The sequence below is a fragment of the Coturnix japonica genome, chromosome 14 (assembly GCF_054131305.1).
Source record: "Coturnix japonica strain WE chromosome 14, WE-NBRP24, whole genome shotgun sequence".
Lineage (NCBI taxonomy): Eukaryota > Metazoa > Chordata > Aves > Galliformes > Phasianidae > Coturnix > Coturnix japonica.
In genome coordinates, this window is record NC_140676.1 from 8,687,102 (window position 1) to 8,704,923 (window position 17,822).

The 17,822-nt window shown below is 46.2% G+C and overlaps 1 protein-coding gene across 2 annotated transcripts in view; it reads left to right on the forward strand.

The window, feature by feature from the left end:
- The window catches only part of HOMER2 (homer scaffold protein 2), a 50,742-nt gene that overhangs the window by 381 nt on the left and 32,539 nt on the right, over positions 1–17,822 (forward strand). The window lies entirely within an intron of this gene.

The following is a 17,822-nucleotide window of genomic DNA, read 5'->3' on the forward strand; positions in this document are numbered from 1 at the left end:
CCGCGGCGGGAGCTCCCACCCGAGCCGCGCTGCTGGAGCGAAACCCACGGGGTCGGCGGTGCGGACCCACCGGGACGGGCGGGGAGCGGGCGGGCAGCGCTCAGCCCCGGGCAGCGCCGTGTGCCCGGAGCCGCCGGCAGCTGCTCGTGCCCCGATCCGGCGGCCGAAACTTGCCCGAACTGTGTCAGGCGTTCGGGAATCTGCAGATATCCTTCGTCCTTTTATTTTTAATCTCTGCTCGTATACGGCGATTTCTCGCAGAATTCATCTTGAGTTTCCCCCAAAGCGTTCGTGCCTTTCTCCTATTCTCTAACTTTAACTCGAGGACAAAAGCCGAGTGCTGGCGTTTGAGCGGTGTGAGAGCTGAACATTGGAGTGGACGTGAACGTGGTTCCTTAGGCTTCAGCCTAAATGTTGGAGAATCTCGCGACCAAAACGCCTTGGGGGATTCCAAGCCCACACGCTCAGTTTGCTTTAGTTTGGTGCCGTTATGCTCTTTTACACCTTCTTCTCAACGCCCGTGTCCAGGTGCTGCTCTCTAGGCTCCGGGCATCCTCGTGCTGCTTCCAACTGTTCAAACTCCCCCTCTGTATCGGTGTATTGCTGTCAGAGTGCTATAATTTGAGACAGTATGGATAAATAATGAATTAAAATGCCATGCATGTGCCTGAATTTGATACCTGGCAACACTGAATAAAAATCCAGAGGCAGAGGGGAGAAATAAGATCCAAGCAGGTGCCTCCTGATGTTTCAATGCAGGGTGACAAGGGGCTCATCTGCTTCTTCAGCATGTAAAGTACCACTAGAATTAAATAAAGTACCCTCGGGGTCCTGTAAAGCAGCATCACAATGTGCTTTCTGCTGGGGCACTGCAGCCCTGCTGAATTCAGGCTGGGCAGCAACACCTGGCCCAGGGAAGCCCACCTGTGCCTCTGCACCTGTGTGTCTCTAAGGGCAGGTGTTTGCTGTTGCCGTTTTTAACTGCCCTCTGTGCTGCTGGGTGAGCTCAGCTGGGAAGTGCAGCCAAGGGGTGGAGGCAGCACTCCCAGCCCTGCTTGGTGCTGTGCTACCCCAAGAAGGGCTCTGTGGTGCCCTGAGTGCAGGTTTGGTACCTGATTCAGTGTGTGTGGCTTCAGTCAGCTCCTGTTGGTCTGATAGGGAGCTCGCTCTCCTGACACCATCCATTTCTAGGACTGCAGCATGGGTTGCACACATGGGTACGCTCTGTGCTGAGTGCAGACAAGGTGCTTTTTGCATGGATGTGTTGGAGGTGTCTCACGTCATTACCTTGCCATGCACCTTTCTGGCACAGAGAACTTCAAGTCATGGTGGGAGGGCTCGGCTCACCTGGCCAGGAGCCACCCCCGCTCCATCTCTGCCTGTGTGTGCCACAACCTTTCCTTCATTGAAATGGGCATCTCTGTGCTCACCCAGCCCCGTGCTGTGCTGCGTGGGGCAGCGCAGAGCTCAGCCTTATTTAAAGGAGCAGATTTTGTCCCAGTGATTCCCCAGGATTTACTTACTGGGCTCCATTTGGTGTCACACGTGGGGCAGATTCCCATGGGAACTGTGGCAATAACTTGACTCCTAGCACTTAAAGTATGTTATTATTATTTATTTTCTATTTCTGTTTTCTTCCTTTGGGGGTGACTGTTGCTAATGATTCATTTAAGTGCTTCCTATGGATTTGGCAGTGATGGATGGCGCTATGAAACCCGATAGAGCCACTCGAGCTCAGCAAAGCTATTTAAATTGCTTATTAGCTGTGAGCTGAGCTATTTAAACTGTTGTTTTAGTTCAGCTTAGTAGGCAGCAAGGTAGTGTCAGGTTTTACAGAAGTCATTCACATGCTGGAAACCAATGAAGCGTGGAAGCCAGGGGATGTTGAAACAAAGCGTATGAGCAAAAGCAGTCTGGTACAGTGCTTGTTGTGTCCATGCAAACCATGTCCTTGGGTCAAGCTGTTGTTTGAGGTCTCACTATGCACGTGTTTACTTTGTAGGGAAAAACCCTCTTGTAATTTATCGCTTTCTTCTACCCAACTTATCTGACAGCTGTCACCAGCTCAACAGCATGAGGGACTAAGCTCAAATGTAGCACACTGTACCAAATTTACAGTTGTAGAGGCTTCTGCCTGCAAATCTCTTTATTTGTGTATTGGTGTTGCAAGCCAAGTGCAACCAAAGTGCAGAAGATGGGCAGCTTCTCTGTGGCTTCAGTGTCTGTGGGCTTTGCCCTCTGATTGAACAGCTGTCGTCCAAGTTAGTTGACCTCAATCTGAGCAATATAAGTTAACTTTCCAGTTATGAAGCTGCTTCACTTACAAGGTGATTTAAGGAGGTATTGGCCAGCTGCATCCTTTGTGCTTATGCTCTTTTCCTATTTTCATTTCTTTAGTATCTTTGCATTTCCTTATCTGTCAGTTACAAAATACTTCTTGTTATGAGGCATGTCACAAGTTTGGATTAGATGTGGAAATCACTTCACTGCTGCTGAAGCTGGTATTTATGTTATCTGTTGGATTAAAATTCAACTAATTTAAATATCCTCTGGCAATAAATTCAAGTTTCAAATCTGTTTTTATAAAACCATATCAAGTGAAAATTGGGCCTCTGAGTGTTAGAGATGACTGCAGGAAGCTGCCTACCAATGTGAGAGCGATGCAAGCGTGGATGTGTGTGTGCTTTATAGGTTAATGATGAATTAGCAGATGTTTCTGCTGGCTGGTGTGAGGTGCTGCTCTGTGCTGCTGCCATGGGCACCCAGTGGGAGTCCCTGCCTTCTCTGCAGGGAGATAGAGAAGGTGAGGCCCCAGACTTGGGCTGGACACTGGTTGGAGCAATCTCATTGCACAGAACATGGGTCCTGAGCACATCTGTGCCCTTCCTGTGGTGTTTATTATGAGCAGTTGGGGGCCAGTGTTTCTGAGAGCAGTGCTTTTATTATGCAGTGACATTTAAGAGTGTCAGGGAAGTCTGCCTTGCACTTTCCCTTCTGCTGGTAGCAATGTCCATTGGATGGATGGCTGTAACAATTTGGGAGGTAAAAGACTAAAGGGAGGAGAAGGGAAGCAAAAGGTGAAGGATACAAAAAGTGATGAAAATAGTGTTATGGGAGAATATTAATTTTGGATGCTGTCCAAGCTGTCCTTCCCCAGTACCCTCAGTACTTCAGATACCACAGTGATAAGCTGCTGAAGAAGCTCTGTAGCATGGAGTAGCATCCTGGTGCAGGGGATGTTCCCTGTGGCCTCCACCCAGCACCTGCTGGGATCAGCAGAGCCTCATGCCACCTCACGTGGTGCTGCTGCAGGGCTGGTGTCCTTCAGCTGGGGCTGGGGAGTTCTACTGCTCAGCTTCCAACTGGTGGTCGTGTCGGAGCTCAAGAGGCTGAGATCTGACAGACGTTGCAGCTCTTCTTGTGATTCTTGAGGCAGCTGGCTGGGGGATGCTCGGTTTGTCACCACCTTGCTTCCTTATGTAGTTGTTCCTATTTCTGCAGAGTGGGGATGAATGGCTGCTGTTCCACTTTGCAGAATTCAGTGTCTCTGTGTGCAGATAGAGGTGTCTGCACACAATCCAGTGGAAAAGTCAGGTCCAGAGAGCTTCAAGTTCCGCAGCAGCATCTTGAGTTCACTGAAATGGATGGGAGAACTCAGTTGACCTCAACAGAATGTATAAAACCTGTTCTTTGTAGCTCCTTTCACATGTCTAATACAACTTTAATCAGGGTAGAGAGGCGTGGAGCTCAGGGAGGTGGGGGCAGAGGCATTCGGCTGCCATAAGGATGTGTGTGTGCTCAGGACTGCTGTGTGATGGGGTGAGCCAGCGAACTGCTGTCCCAGTGTTGGGGCAATCCCTCTCAACTGCTGCTGGATGGGAGCTCTGGTCCCTTCTGACACAGCAGTTTGAGAGGTTTGTAACGCTGTAGTTAAATGTGTGCAACCGAATTAGTGCAAAAATTCCCAGTGTAAGTAAACCCACAGGGAAATAAGAGATTGGGAGGAATTATGGAACAGACTATGAGAAGAGGAGAGGGAAGACAGAGTGAATGAATGACTGACATGAGAGACAGACTGGGGGTTCAGGAGCAAATCCAACGTAAAGTCTGCTAGAGAGAATGTCAGCAAAAGACACCAGCACCGATCCACAACTGGCGGGAGTGCCCTGGCACACTCAAAGCCCAAGTTACTCATGCAGGCAGCGCTGAAAGCAGCGAGCAAAAAGGAAACTTTAATGCTGAGAAAGTGATTGCAGCCAAGTTTCTTTCAGCTGCTTGCCTAATTAATCACTTAATTTGATTGCCACTTGAGGATAAGCTCATAAATAAAATATCCTCCCTGAAGTTGGGATGTCCCTCTTCTGTCTGAAAAGAGGAGGGCTAGTAGGTCTCCTGGTAACAAAAGCATCATTTGAAATGTTAAGATGAGTTATTTGATGTTCAGCTCCTTTAACTGAAAATAGTTTTAACTGGTTTGGGATGTGACAAAGTGTCTGCAACTGTACGAGTGGGTTTCCTGTATGGCTGGAAGGGGCAGAGAGGAGCAGTGAGCTTGCTGGGAACCCAAAGCTTGGGTGCAAGCCTGGTTTCACAGCTTGATTTTCTGCATTGCTTTTTATTCACTCATTTGGCTGCATTAATGCAGTGCCTACAATAAATAGCCTCACCCATGAAAATATATTTAAGGAAGCATAAGCGTTTTGAGTCAGCCATTGGTTTTCCTGTTGACTTTTTGATAGGGCAGCTGCTGAGTGGGGAGGCCTGCAGGGTGTCCCACGGTGAGCTCTGTGCCCGCTTTCACCTTGAGCACCGTCCATCACCTCTGTGCACCTTGTGTGCTGCAAGTACAGCGTGTGGCTTATTGATGCTGTGCTCTGGCGGTGGCTCTTTAGGATGTAAATGTGCTTAGGGGAACATATTTCAGCAAAGTTTCTCCCAATAATTCAGCTCTGCACTGTAAATAGCTGACAATCCTGTTATTAAATCTCAGAATGTGGCAAGGCAAGGGCACTGCCTTCAAACAAAGACAGGAAGCATTTAAGCTTGAGCTATAAAGGAGCACTTTTAATGGCAAGAGCAATTAGGCAGGGAATAGACCATTAACATCAAGGAAGGTTACTGCTGCACCGCAACCACACATCACTCCGCACGGGTTGGGGACGGTGAGGAGGGCTTGTGTAATAGCTGCTCCTGCAAAATGTAGGAGATGAGATGGGATGTTGCAGTTGATCTTTGATTATATTTTTGATGACACATGCTAGCTGCTCTCTGTCTGCTCGTAGGGGAGAAATCTGCCCGGCGCTGCTGGCTTGGATGCTCAGAGCTTAGCTCCTGCATGGCACGGGGGGTTGGCTGCTCACTCCCCGTCGATGCAGCGACCATTAGAGGCGATGGGGCCCTCCTGCATTGCTTGGAAATGCTTCATAATGATAATTTTGCCACTGGGGTCAGGATTCAAATGAAGGAAATATTTTAAATAATTGATGCTCTGGGCATTTTTGGATTTGTTTAAAAAGAAAAAAAAAAGCGGTGCTGCTGGATGACATCACTAAGCGGGACAGCCTGCTTAATGACTCATATGGGAGCAGTAGGCTCTGCTGTGTAGGTGTTGTAGGATTTGTGGGCTTCATGTTGAAGGCTGGCAAGGCTGGGAGCGTTAGCTGCAAAACAACTGTGGCTTTATGGTGGGGAAGAGGGAGCAGATTTGACACAGGGGAAGGGAGGGCCTGGCAGTGGAGGTGTGAGCAGAAGTGGCTGCTGGTTGTTGTGTGGAGCTGGTTCCTTTCTGTGGCAGCTCATCCTCCCCCCCCACACGCCAGCCTGATCTTATTTATCCAGTGGGGTTTATCAAAATGCGAGATGGTAGGGATTGCTGAAATGATGAACTGCTTTATTTCTGTCTGGAATTCTCACTGCAGCCTACAGGATTTAGAAACTCAACATTTTCTGTAGGAGTTGCTCTCCTTTGCCTGTACCTTGGGACAAGGAATGAGCCCCCTGGAGCTGCAAGGTACTGTTCCCTACTGGTGTTTGCTTTGTAACAATAAGAGAAGCCCTGCCACTGCATTCCTGCCAGCCCAGTTTAGTACGTTGATGCAGCAAGGCAGCAGAGACCTCTCTGGAATACATTCAGGACTACATAGCCAGCTTGTCCAATATAATTTTTTTCCCTAGAGCTATTCCTAGTTGTGCTGAAGATCATTCCTTATGGACTGTGAAGTGGTGTGTACAAGCGCCCCGTGTAATTACTTCTTGTTTGCCCCTGCTTAATCCTTTGCAGTAGATTCTCAATAGAGAGGGAACACTGTGTTTTGAGGAAAAAAATATAAACCTTCAATATTGAAAAACTTGGGAAGGAAACAATTTTATCACATGGAGGTCTGAGCATCTTATTTTCAGTATTTATCACTGCTTGTTCCTTCCTTGGAGTATGGGCAGTAGTGGAGCCAGTGCTGGGAGCAGTCAGCAAGGCTCTCCCTTCTGCAGACATAGTGCTTCAACAGAGATGCTCGCTTTCTCTACTTCATATTAATTGCATTGCAGGGACTGACTCAGGTTCTGTGCTTTGGTGAGTTGTCCAGCGATCTGCAGCAGCAACACTCTCTTGTTGCCTTTGTTTCATTCCCTGATTTTATTGGGCTTTTGTATTCAGGCTTCCCACTATGAGGCTGTTGCACACATCTAAAATGTCTCCCTGCAGTAGTTTAAGTGGGAGCGTGTGACCTGGTTTGTGATATTGAAAACTGTCAATGAGAGCGTTTCAGTAAAGGGAAGTGATGCTCCGAGTTGGAGCACATCTCAGTGGCCAGAGCCTGGGGCCACATGGGTCACTGCGCTGCTTGCAGGACCTGTGGGTGGTAACAGCCACTTACTGGCTGCCACATCTGCCAGGAAGCTTCTGTGTAGGAGGGGCAGCCCCAGGTGCTCACAGGTAAAGCAGTGACTGCCCCTGGGTGTACGGGAGGAGACAATGCCTCTTTGGACACTGTGTATGTGTGTAATCCATTGATTGTCACAGTAATCTCCACTCCTCCGTCTGGAAGAGGGAGGAGTTTGTTCTTTCATGAGACAATGTAGGAGATTTAGCTGACTTATATTCACAGAGGTGAATGAGAGCTCTCTTCCTGATGATGTTATCTTTTCTGTATGACAGCTGTCTGTCACTTATATGTGCTCCACTGCAGAGAGAGCCTGTTTTTTGTTACTTGTTTACAGAAGTTGTCTTACAAGGTTTTATTTTAGTGATCATGCAAAAAACAAACAAACAAACAAGAAACCAAATGCATAGAAAGACCCTGATTTGGTTTGTGGTCTTTTTCAGCATGAATGGAAACTCACTTGGCTGAGAACAAAGACTTGATGCTTTGCTACACCCAGATCCAAGGCAATTCAGTTAAAAGCTTGTACCTCTTTTCTTATCCCGGGGGAAACCTACAGCTTTGGAGCCAGGGTAGGCTTCAGGTAGGGGAGCCAGCTGCTGCTCTGGGGAAGTGGCTTTGGGCTGGGTGGGGAGGCCAACTTCCTGCAGAGCTCCATAGGTCCTCATGGATTTGTGCTTCTTCTGTGAGCTCTCTCCGTGCTTCTTTTACCTTCCTCTGTGCCTCAGAGCAGGAGAATGGGCTTTCTGCATTATATTAAACTCTGCTTTCTCTTTGGAGAGATCCTAAGGACAAATAATGTCTTTAAAGTTTCCTCACAGCCCCCTTGGTGTTGCTCTTCTCAAAGCCATTCTCAAGGCACAGGTAGTTCCGAGCATCTACTTTTGAGGCCTCCAGAACTGCATACCATGGGAAATGCTTTAGCTCTGAAGGACTTAATTTGCAGTATCCAGTCCAGTGCTCCCACCAGTTTCACCTGGCTTGGCCTGCAGAGAGCAGGCTGGTGGGTTTGCAGAGCGCTGCTGCCTCCAGCTCACAGTGCCTGGGGCAAGAGCCTTCCCTTTGGTCACAGTCACCTCTTTTCCCTCTGCATAGTCTGCTCTGAGTTTTGTGCTTTCGAAGCAGTAACCCTGTGTGCCACTTGTTTAGATCCATTTACGGGAACATCTCTCCATTGACTTAGGAATTAGTGTTCCAAATTCTGTGCAGGAGGAATTGCCAAAGTCCTTATATTTTAAGCTTTAAATTAAGTCTTTGCATTTGGAGTGGAATCAAAATATCCAATCCCAGTTTAATCTTTCGTTCTTACCTTATGAATTGGCATCATCCTCGTGAGGAGGTGCAGCAAACTCTGGGAGGCCTCTCCCATGAAATGTGGAAATGTAACGTTGCACTGATTTACAGTGCACTTTCAGGTAACTGTTACATCACACAAGTGACACAGGGCTGTACTGGAAAGCGTTTATGCTCGTCAGCTCCATTACTGGATGTCCTCTGAATTATTGGCCAGAGGAGAGGCCAGGCACGTGGCTGCTGGGTGGTTTGGACAGTTCAGTGTTACCTCTTATTCCTTACAACAGTGGCTGGTTTCTCTAAGGCTGGTAGGACTGTCCACATCTAACATCTCAGACCTCAGCTTCTTGTCCTGCCTTTTGTCTTCTCAGTCTTCTGCCACCCATCCTCTCCCCTGGAACTGGCTCCTGTGTTTCACTGGTGGCTTTGTGGTATTACAGTGGGTCAGTCTGCTTGTCTATGGAGAAGTGGGCCATTGAAATGCTTTTGTTTTTTACCCTGCTGTTTAAGAGTAGTAAATCTTAAAAGATCTCTCTGAATGTTGGTTTCTGTAATAGAGGCCTGTCGAGTCCAATCGATTTAACTCCTAGGGTGCTAAAGTGCAAACCTGCAAAAAGCATAGTAAGAACTTCTTACCAGTTGGCACCTTGTCTGCAGCAGCTGGGTGAGCAGTTGATCCATCCTGCACGTTAACACTAGGGACTAATTTTAGTCCACAGGGTCTCAAGCTCAGTTCCCAGCTCTCGACCCGCTATAATTTACTCATGGCAAGCAGGGGAAGCTGGTACCTCCTTTGCTGGTGCAAAACGTGTATGCATCTGCCTCCACTAGCAAAGTGTCTCCTGCCATGAGAGTGCACTTGAAACAAATTGCTATGTAACACAAGACGTGATTTTTAATCCTATCTTAAAACCAGTGTTTGGAGTTATATTCTGTAAATGAAGCAAGAAGTCATTGAGTTGTGTAACATAGTTTGTTATTCTAGCATAAAAAGCTTAGCTAGAATATATTGAGCTGATTTTGGTCACATCTGCTGGGTGTAAATAAACAGTAACCTGGGGCAGAGAGGATCAACCTCTCCTGCATGTGCTCTTTGATGATTTTGAAGGGTGAATTTACTGCCCCATAGATCCTACAAAAGGTTCAGAGTTCTACAGCAGAGTATTAATAAGGGACATGGCCACGAGCAGGCTGTGTCACTGGGGATGTGTGTTGGCCTGATATATCACCCATCGGTGCTTTGTCTGCATTTGGTAAATGGATGAGCTCCAGGCGTTGCGCTGAAGTAGCACTGCCCAACTTAGTGGTGTTGATGCGGGGATGGGACGAGTCCCTGGTCGCAATCCAGCTGGTGGGGGTTTAAAGCACAGCTCCAGCAGAAAGGGATTTGGAAAAATAAATAAAAATAGGAAAAGTATGTATGTACCTGAGCACTGCCAGCTCACAGGGTGGCTGGAATATCAAACCGCAAATAGCGGCAGCTGAGCAAGGGCAATCAGAACAGCTACAGCAATGCGAGCTCTCCTCTGGCTATGACAGCAGTGCTGTGCCCAGCTGGGGACTCATACACTCCCATCGATAACTGTGTGATGTCCGCCGGCATCAAGCCTGAGCCCAGTGGGAATGCTGGGACAGAGCCCGGCCCCTCCGAGCTGGTTCTATCCCAGTCTGTGGAAACAAAATATTTTAGATTATCTCATTGCTTTAAATGTTTTTGGTAAGCGTTAATATACTTCTGGTGCGGTGGAAATAATTGACATATGGCTGTAAGATTTGCCATCTGTCCAGAGAGGCTGAAATGCAATTAGTCCATGTAGTCCATTTATCAATCCATAAGTGGCAGTATTCACAGTCCTGGCAACTTCAGTTGCTGACAGAATCAGCCCACCTGTCTGGCTGTTCTGTAGTCAATATCTAAATGAGATAGGGGGAAAGTGCCATTCAGCTGCACCCTTCACCCTTGACAGACATTGTTTAAAAAAACCCTAAGTCTGCACTGATGTGAAGGAGAAATGTTGTGCCTTATTTCTGGGGGATACTTTGGTTCCGGAGCCCTGGCCATGGCTGTTCAGAACTTGGGTGAATTTTGCAATGCACATCTAAAAAGCCCTGGAGCTCCTCATCTGGTTTTTAAGTCTTAGCCAGCCACATCTTGGATAGGAAGTTCATAGCAAAAATATGTGCTGCCTTTTGTATATCCTGTGTATTTCCAGCCAGCCCACGCTAATTTCTGAGTCTGCTGATACAAGAATGCCGTTTTTCACATTATTTGCATTATAACTCCTAGTTATGTAACCTGCATCACATGAAAAATGCTGATGCTCGAAGCGAAATCCTCGCAGAACCCACACCTCACATAACCCTGACAGCAGTGCTGCAGTTGGGAATGTCAAGGCCTTGGGAACAGAGGGCTTTGCCAACAGGTGGCTGTCGGCCTCAGGAATTGCTGGGGGGTTTTTATCCTTATATTGCCCACAGATAAGTGCAGCTTGCTTTACTGCAGAGTTAGAAGGCTGTAGGGGTTTAGTTTTGTGGCGGGGTTTGCTGATGCACTGTTCCCTTTTCTTTGTGGGAGGGGCAGTAGAGGTATTCTATGTTTCTTTGTATACAACCTGCAGGTTGTTTCTCAGATTGAGTCGTTACTCCTCTCTGAGGCTCAGGAGATTTCCTGAGAATCCTCACTTTTGTGCTGGGCTTTTTAATACAATGAAGAAGTGCGTTCCTGAGATCTGTACTGTAAACATGATGGCAGCAGATGGTGGAATATTGGCAGAGATTAAAATTATCAGTGAATAACATTAGCCTCTAAGTGTTTGAAATTTCCTTTGTATTTTTAACTTGAAGCAGATAAAACATGCCATTAAGTGCTCTTGTTGGCTGCTAGTATGTAGGTCACTCCAAAAGTAATGCCTCCTATTTATTTCCATGGGAACTGCAATAGATACAAAGAGCACAATAACACTGATAGAACAAATCCTCAGTTACAAAACACTGTTTTTCAGCTTAGTCACCACCATTAGCTATGTGTTTTCATCAGCAATGAACCAGAACCTGCATGCCGTGCTCATAACAATCTGCACCATTGGAGGAGACCCACTGTCACTGTCGTCACTGCTGAAACACACCAACCCCACCTCACTGTGCTCACATCCACTGGTTGGTCCCCATAAACATAGCAAGCGTCAGTGGATGTCAATGGGTGCGTTTTTATTCTGCATGGAGAAATTCAGAGGCACCCCTTTGCTCCATCCATGCTTCCATGCCAGACACCGTTCTGTCAGACTGCCCCTCTGCTGCCATCTGTTCCACAGCAACAGCATGGAATGGGATACTGGTGGGAAGGTCCTACCTCTGCTGCCAGCCCACCAATATCTATGCCTCTGAGGCTGTGGACTAGCATCATAAAATAAGAGGTATTACTTTCAGAGCAGCCTTTGTAAATGCAGTAGCTCTAAGAATTGTTCTCTCATTCCTCAGAGGTGCTGCTGTGTGCCAGCAGCAGACAAAGCATTAGAGCTGCTGAAGCTCTTTGATTACAATTCCCTGGGAATGGCAATCTGCTCCACGCGGTCCAAATTCACAGAGTGCAGATCAGAGCTTGCTGTGGCAGTGCTTGTTCACATCCAGGCCTTTGGAGACTGTGAGCGTGGCAGACATGCTTGCTCTCAGAGCTGTCCTTTCCCCTTTTAAAATGCAGTCTGTGTGTTCCTGTCTGCATTTGGTGTTTTCTGTCCTTTGGATGGCTTAATCGAGGAGGAGGCTGGAACTGGGGATCTGTTTAAACACGACACTGCTGTCACCAGGCCGCTGCTGTCAGCACAGGCAGGCTGAAACGTGTGCTGAAAAACCTGGTGTGAGCATGGCTTTGCATCTCGCTAATCCTTTATGGAGTGAATTGCTGATTCTTTAATTGCTTTTAATTTTTACATGCTTCGGCTTCATTAAAAGCATGCATCCTTCTGTTAAGCCATCCGCTGGCACTCTCTGTATCCTCTAATAGAGCACGCAGGCCTGGGTGGTGCTGAGCCCTGTGGTTTTGTGCCAGCAGCTCCGTGTACCTGCACAGGGTACAGCTGACCCCACACCTGGCCGTGGGCAGGATGAGCCCGATCGCTTTCTCCTGGCGTTACGCTTGGTGGAGTTCCTGATTCGCTCCTTCAGGCGGTCGATCAGAAGGAGTTATCTGGCTTGTTCTTTAAACTGAACTGATAAGCTTCCCCCTCCACCCCTCCTCCCTGAGTGTAAGTGGAATAAAAGCCTCAAGGGAGAGCGTTTGAATAGAGTATGGAAAAGGATATTGATAATTGTGTGTGTGGATTAGTGCAGCAAAGTGCTCTGCTCCAGGGATCTGCTTAGCGCCGTGGTGTGTAAGATGATGGAGATTTTAATCATGTTGTTTTGCTGTAGTGAGGCTTTGATTATGCTACTGATTAAAATAAACTTTTTGGGTTTGTTTGTGTGTGCAGCTGACCTCATCTGCCATTTAAATGGTTATGACAAGTAAAAGGAAAATGTCCTGAGCATTAATCCTGATTATGAAGATGCTGCCCTGCTGGTGGCAGTGGGTCTGCATGCTCAGATGCACTCATGGTCTTTTGTTCCAATATTGCGTTTGTAGATACAGTGTATTTTGATGACATATCCTCTGCCATTTAATCTCTTTCATTTTTAAATGAACACCAAACAGTGCACGCAACCTGAAAATATCCTCAGCTTTCTGCAACTCAGAAGATGTTGGAAAGGATTGATAACAATAATAGAAATGGAGGGACTGTCCTGCTGGTTTGCAAACACAGTTCCCCCATCTTGCTCCAAGCACTGTGTTGATATTAGTTTCTCCTCCCTGGTCTCACTACATTAACATGAGATGGACACCAACCCACGTAGATGTGAGCAGGATGGGACAATGTGTGGCAGGGCTGGGGTGTGTAGAGTCTTGTTTTCAGGTGCTACTCAAGGAAGCTGGTGCAGAACATGTCCCCAGCTGGGCTGTGCTGTGCTGGTTTTGTTCTTGCCCAGCCTGAGCCATATGGGATGAGTTCCAGTGTGTGTGTACACAGGTTTATAAGCTGTGAGGAACACTTGTCTCCTGCTTGGGTGGGAGAAGTTGGCAGCAGGGCAGGCTGGCAGCCCCTCTGTCCTCCTACAGACGTGGCGCTACCTGCTGCAGGCTATTTATGCTTCCAATTTTGGATCCCAAGCTATCACTGAAATATTACAGGTGAGCACTGTGCTCTGGAGGAGGCTCTGCTGGAAACATTGACACTACTGGTGCTGAGGTGAGCCCCATGGATATAATTTTAACCTAACTACAGGAATTTGTAGGCTTTTTGGGGGGTCTCTTTATGTGCTGCCTCATTCCTCAATGAGGGTAGGAGACTTTGTTTCTGTCCTGGCAAAGGGGATAAACAGAGTACTGTTATTTCCTTCCCCCAACCCTCCCAGTTTTGTTGGTTTTGAATTTATCCCTATGTCCACTGGAGGCTGAGTAAACCGGAGGTACAGATTTATGGATTCTTTTTCAATGCCTCCTCAAGAAGGATCTCTGCAATAACAGGAGTAACAAGACCAGTTTCACACACATCCCTATACTTGTTGGGTTTTTTTTTTGAGTGATTTTTTATTTTAATTTTATTTTTGGAATGATCTTACCTATAGTGAAGTAGTTCAGGGTCCTTTCAGCTCCTGCCTCTTGTGTGTGTTTATTCACTGAGTGCTTCAGAAGACAAACAACTGCTTGGAGATAGCCCATAAGTAAAGAGCGAGCTTTTTCACTGTCCACCTTAAGCCTTTTCATTAATATATTGTCTTCATAAAGGCATAATGGTATTGTGAGTTCTGCCAGACGCTGCAGTGATTTTTGCACTGAGAGCTTTTGTCCTGAGGATTTATTCTTTTGGACTTACTCAGCTGTTAATCAAAAATGAGATTAATTAACATCTGTGCTTTTGACAGAAAATTCCTCTTTAGCTAGCTGGTCTTTTTTCTTTTTCTTTTTCTTTTTTGGTTTAAGTAACTGGAACTATTATGTTTCCTACAAATGTAAGAAGCACTTTTGCTGATTACATTGTCTGTTGAAATAATGATGACTTTAAAAGATGGGAGCTAAAAAGATGTCTTTCTTTTTCATGAATGTAATACATTTCTGCAGGTGAGCTGGTTCCACAACCAGTACAAAGTGAGCACTGAAGAATTATGCCAGTGGCCAATTGAACAAGTTGCATGACCTCCCCCTCAGTTAGCACTGCTGCAGCAGGGCACTAATGGCAGAGCAAAGCCTGGGTGTAGCTGTGCCCTGTTCATCCCACCTGTCTCTCTGGCCCTGGTCTCCTATTCACTGCACACACCAGATATCCTCTCTTCCCTTTCTCTGCCTGCCCTGTTTTGCTCAGGGTTGCTTCTCCATCCTTCCAAGTAATTTTTGCTGTGGCAATAGCTGTGTGAGAAGACCTGCTCCCATTTCAGGACCCGCAGGAGCTGACCAGGTACAGGAGCACTTCCTATTGCAGAGTACCATGCAGATGTGGTTTGTGCAGGAGTTGAAACCTCTGTCAGCATCCCTCAGTCTGCCAAGATTGCTAATTTTTACAATAGTTGCTTCTGGTGAGCAGTGAATATTCATCTGTTGAGTGAGGCTTTTCCAGTCATGTGATCAAAAGATTTCCCATAGTGGGAGATCTGCTATCAAACTGCCCTGTGATGTTAGCAGTAGTGAAGCTGCAGATGGGAAATGAGGCGAATTAATTTTATTTCCAGGCTTGCTACTGGCTCTGTTATCCCAGGATGCCATCTCGTTCTTTATGGCTGCTTCCTCAGATGTAAAATGGAGCCATTACCACCTGCCTGCTCCGTGATACCGATTTTGCGGTCTTGCAAGTCTAGGCAGGCTCTCTGCTCCTGATGGCTATGTGTGCTGGCAGCCAGCACCCAGCCTTCCGTGTTGCGTCTGATGAAATTTGACTGACCTGAATTAATTAGCACATGCCAATTTGGGAGGGTAGAGAGCTGCCTGCTTTTGTAATGCTGGTTTGCTGCCATCACATCTGCAAAACATCCACACTTAGCTTTTGCCTCTGCTCTGCTCCATGCTGTGCTACCTGATGGTGACAGTGTGTTCTGAAAATCCCAGCTGATTTTGCATGGGCAGCTCTGGTTAGATTTGGACAACTGAGTCTTGTGGAGGCGTGAAAACAGGCCTGCCTTCTCAGAGAATAATCTTGTCCTAATTCTTAACCCGAAACTCACCTGACGCTGCTCAGTGTTATTCCCTTCTGGGGAGCTGTAGGCTACCATGAATCCTCTTCTCTGAGCTGACCAAACCAAGTGCCCTCAGCAGCTCCTGGTGCACCTTGCCCTCCAGACTCCTCCTCATCCATACTGTCCATTTTTAAGAAGCTGGAGCACCAGCATTTCCTGGTGGCTTTGGGAGCTGGTGCTGTCCTGGTCCCACAGGGCCTGGATGGGGACTGTGGAGAACCAAACTCTTTGTTTCAGCAATGTTATTTTTACATTATCATTAATAAACACATGTGGCACTCCAAATTACGCTCTGTGTAAATATATGCATATATAAGAGATTAGTTCATTTTATTACACTGTCATAAAGGCAATAATAGTGGTGCTTGATCCAAATTGCTGTTGGCACAGTGCTTATCGTGCTGCATTTAGCAAATGCGTGCTTTTGCATCATGTTGCAGTGATGCAGAGTATGTATTTCACAGTGTAGGATCTTATGTTCATACCTACTCCTTTTCCTTCTCGAAAGCCCCTCATCTAATGCTTGTTAGAGCACATCACTGCAGATCTGTCGGAGCTGTCAGGCAGTGTAAATCTCAGCATGTGCAGAAGGTGGCCTGTAGCAGGAAGCATCACATTCCAAAAACTGCTCTACTGCACGGACTGGAGGCATGTGCATCCTGCACCAGATGCGTTTTAAAGACACATACATAATATGCATGATTGTGTATCAACTGTAAAGGAGCACTGCACCTTGCACTGCTGTGGATGCAGCTACTGAGCTTTAGAGCTTTAGTTCTTTTGATTTTGTAATGCCTATGAAAAGATTAGCAGCATATTTCTTAGATAATGGGGAAGTATTGCTTTTTACATGAAATTTGTCTCACGTGGCACAGAGACGGATGTTAAAAATCAACTACAATAGATAAAACCACGGTTTGAAAGTTGTAATTGTGTTTATAAAACATGCTGGCCACCTTTAATAATACACTTTATCAAAGCTCCTTCTCTATTTTAATCTGCATTATTAAACAGAAATCATCGGCTATAATTTAGGCCTCCATTTGCTGGATTTCAGGCTGCTTTTCTCTAAACGGTGGATGTTAATGTCAAGTTGATTTTTTTTAAGTTGCTTTTTTTTTTTTTTCTCCTTAAAGAGAAATGTGTTTAATCAGCCATTAACAATTTTGTTTAAAATTCATGAGAATTTTAAACATTCATAAATTCTCTCTGTCTCTTGATTTATGTCTCTTATCTCAGCTGCCTGGTGGAGCTGCTGCTCCTGGCCTTGATGTTCCCATTGCCACCAAGTTCCAGGGGCTCGTGCGCCAAACGAGTGTCAAGTTAGCATTGTAGCTGTTGGATATCTCCACATTTACTTTGTATGGTTGCTGCTGCAGTGAGGCCAAGCATAATTTTAGCAGTGGTACTGGTACTGTTAAGGTGACTTAACAGAAATGTGTTTATAAAGTTGCTTGTGGGTTGGGTTTTTATGAAGGAAAAGCCTGAAACTCCTTAAAGTTCAGGCTGCGATATATAGGTCATATTACTATCAGTAAGAACAATAGAATCTGCTAAAAATATTCAGCAAAGTAGAAGGGTAAGTTCTAAATTATGCTCCACTCAGGGGACGTGTATATTTTTAGAATAAAGGAATAAGTCGCTTGGGGGAAACCTCCCTTCCCTGCATTCCTTATTGCAAACAGACCCATGGCCTCCAAGGGCATTATACTGCTAATCCCATGTAATGTGTGATGGAAGTATTTTAAGTGTTGCAGAGCTCTGCCCTGCTTTCCTCCCAGACAGGGGCATCAGTGATGGTAGCGCTGGAAATGGGAGGCAGATTCCCATTGTGGCTAGTGAGGAAGAAGTGCAGTAAATGATGTTCCTCCGCAGTTGTAATGTAGCAGTTCCTTCTGTAATTTAAATTGATTTTGCTGAAGTATTTCACACAGTTTGGCACACTGTCTATCCAGAAACATGCTTGGCAGCCCCTGGAAAAGGTAAAACTTTAAATGTGTCTTGCAAGGAAAAAAAAAATCATTTCATTTTCTTCCTTCTGGGGCTTTGTGGGGCTTTGCAAGATCACACCCGCCTTCCTCTGCTGGCTCTGCAGTTAGATTGCTTCATCTGAGGGGTGCTGGTGAGCTACTCCCCTCAATTTTAATTCAAGTGTAATGGTCGAGAATGTGCATGTTGTTTTGTGCTGCTCCTACATGCAGTACCTGAAGATTTTGTGTTTTAGAAAGAGGTGGATTTAAAAGCAGCTGAAAATAATGGTTAAAAACATAGTTCCAAAATGATAGGACTGAGAATAATTGAAGAGATTTATTTGTATGGGTGGGAAAGACTAAAGTGCGGAGAGATTTCTCTGGCCTTTCACATACCTGCCTTCATTTGCTTTGAGTGTGGATG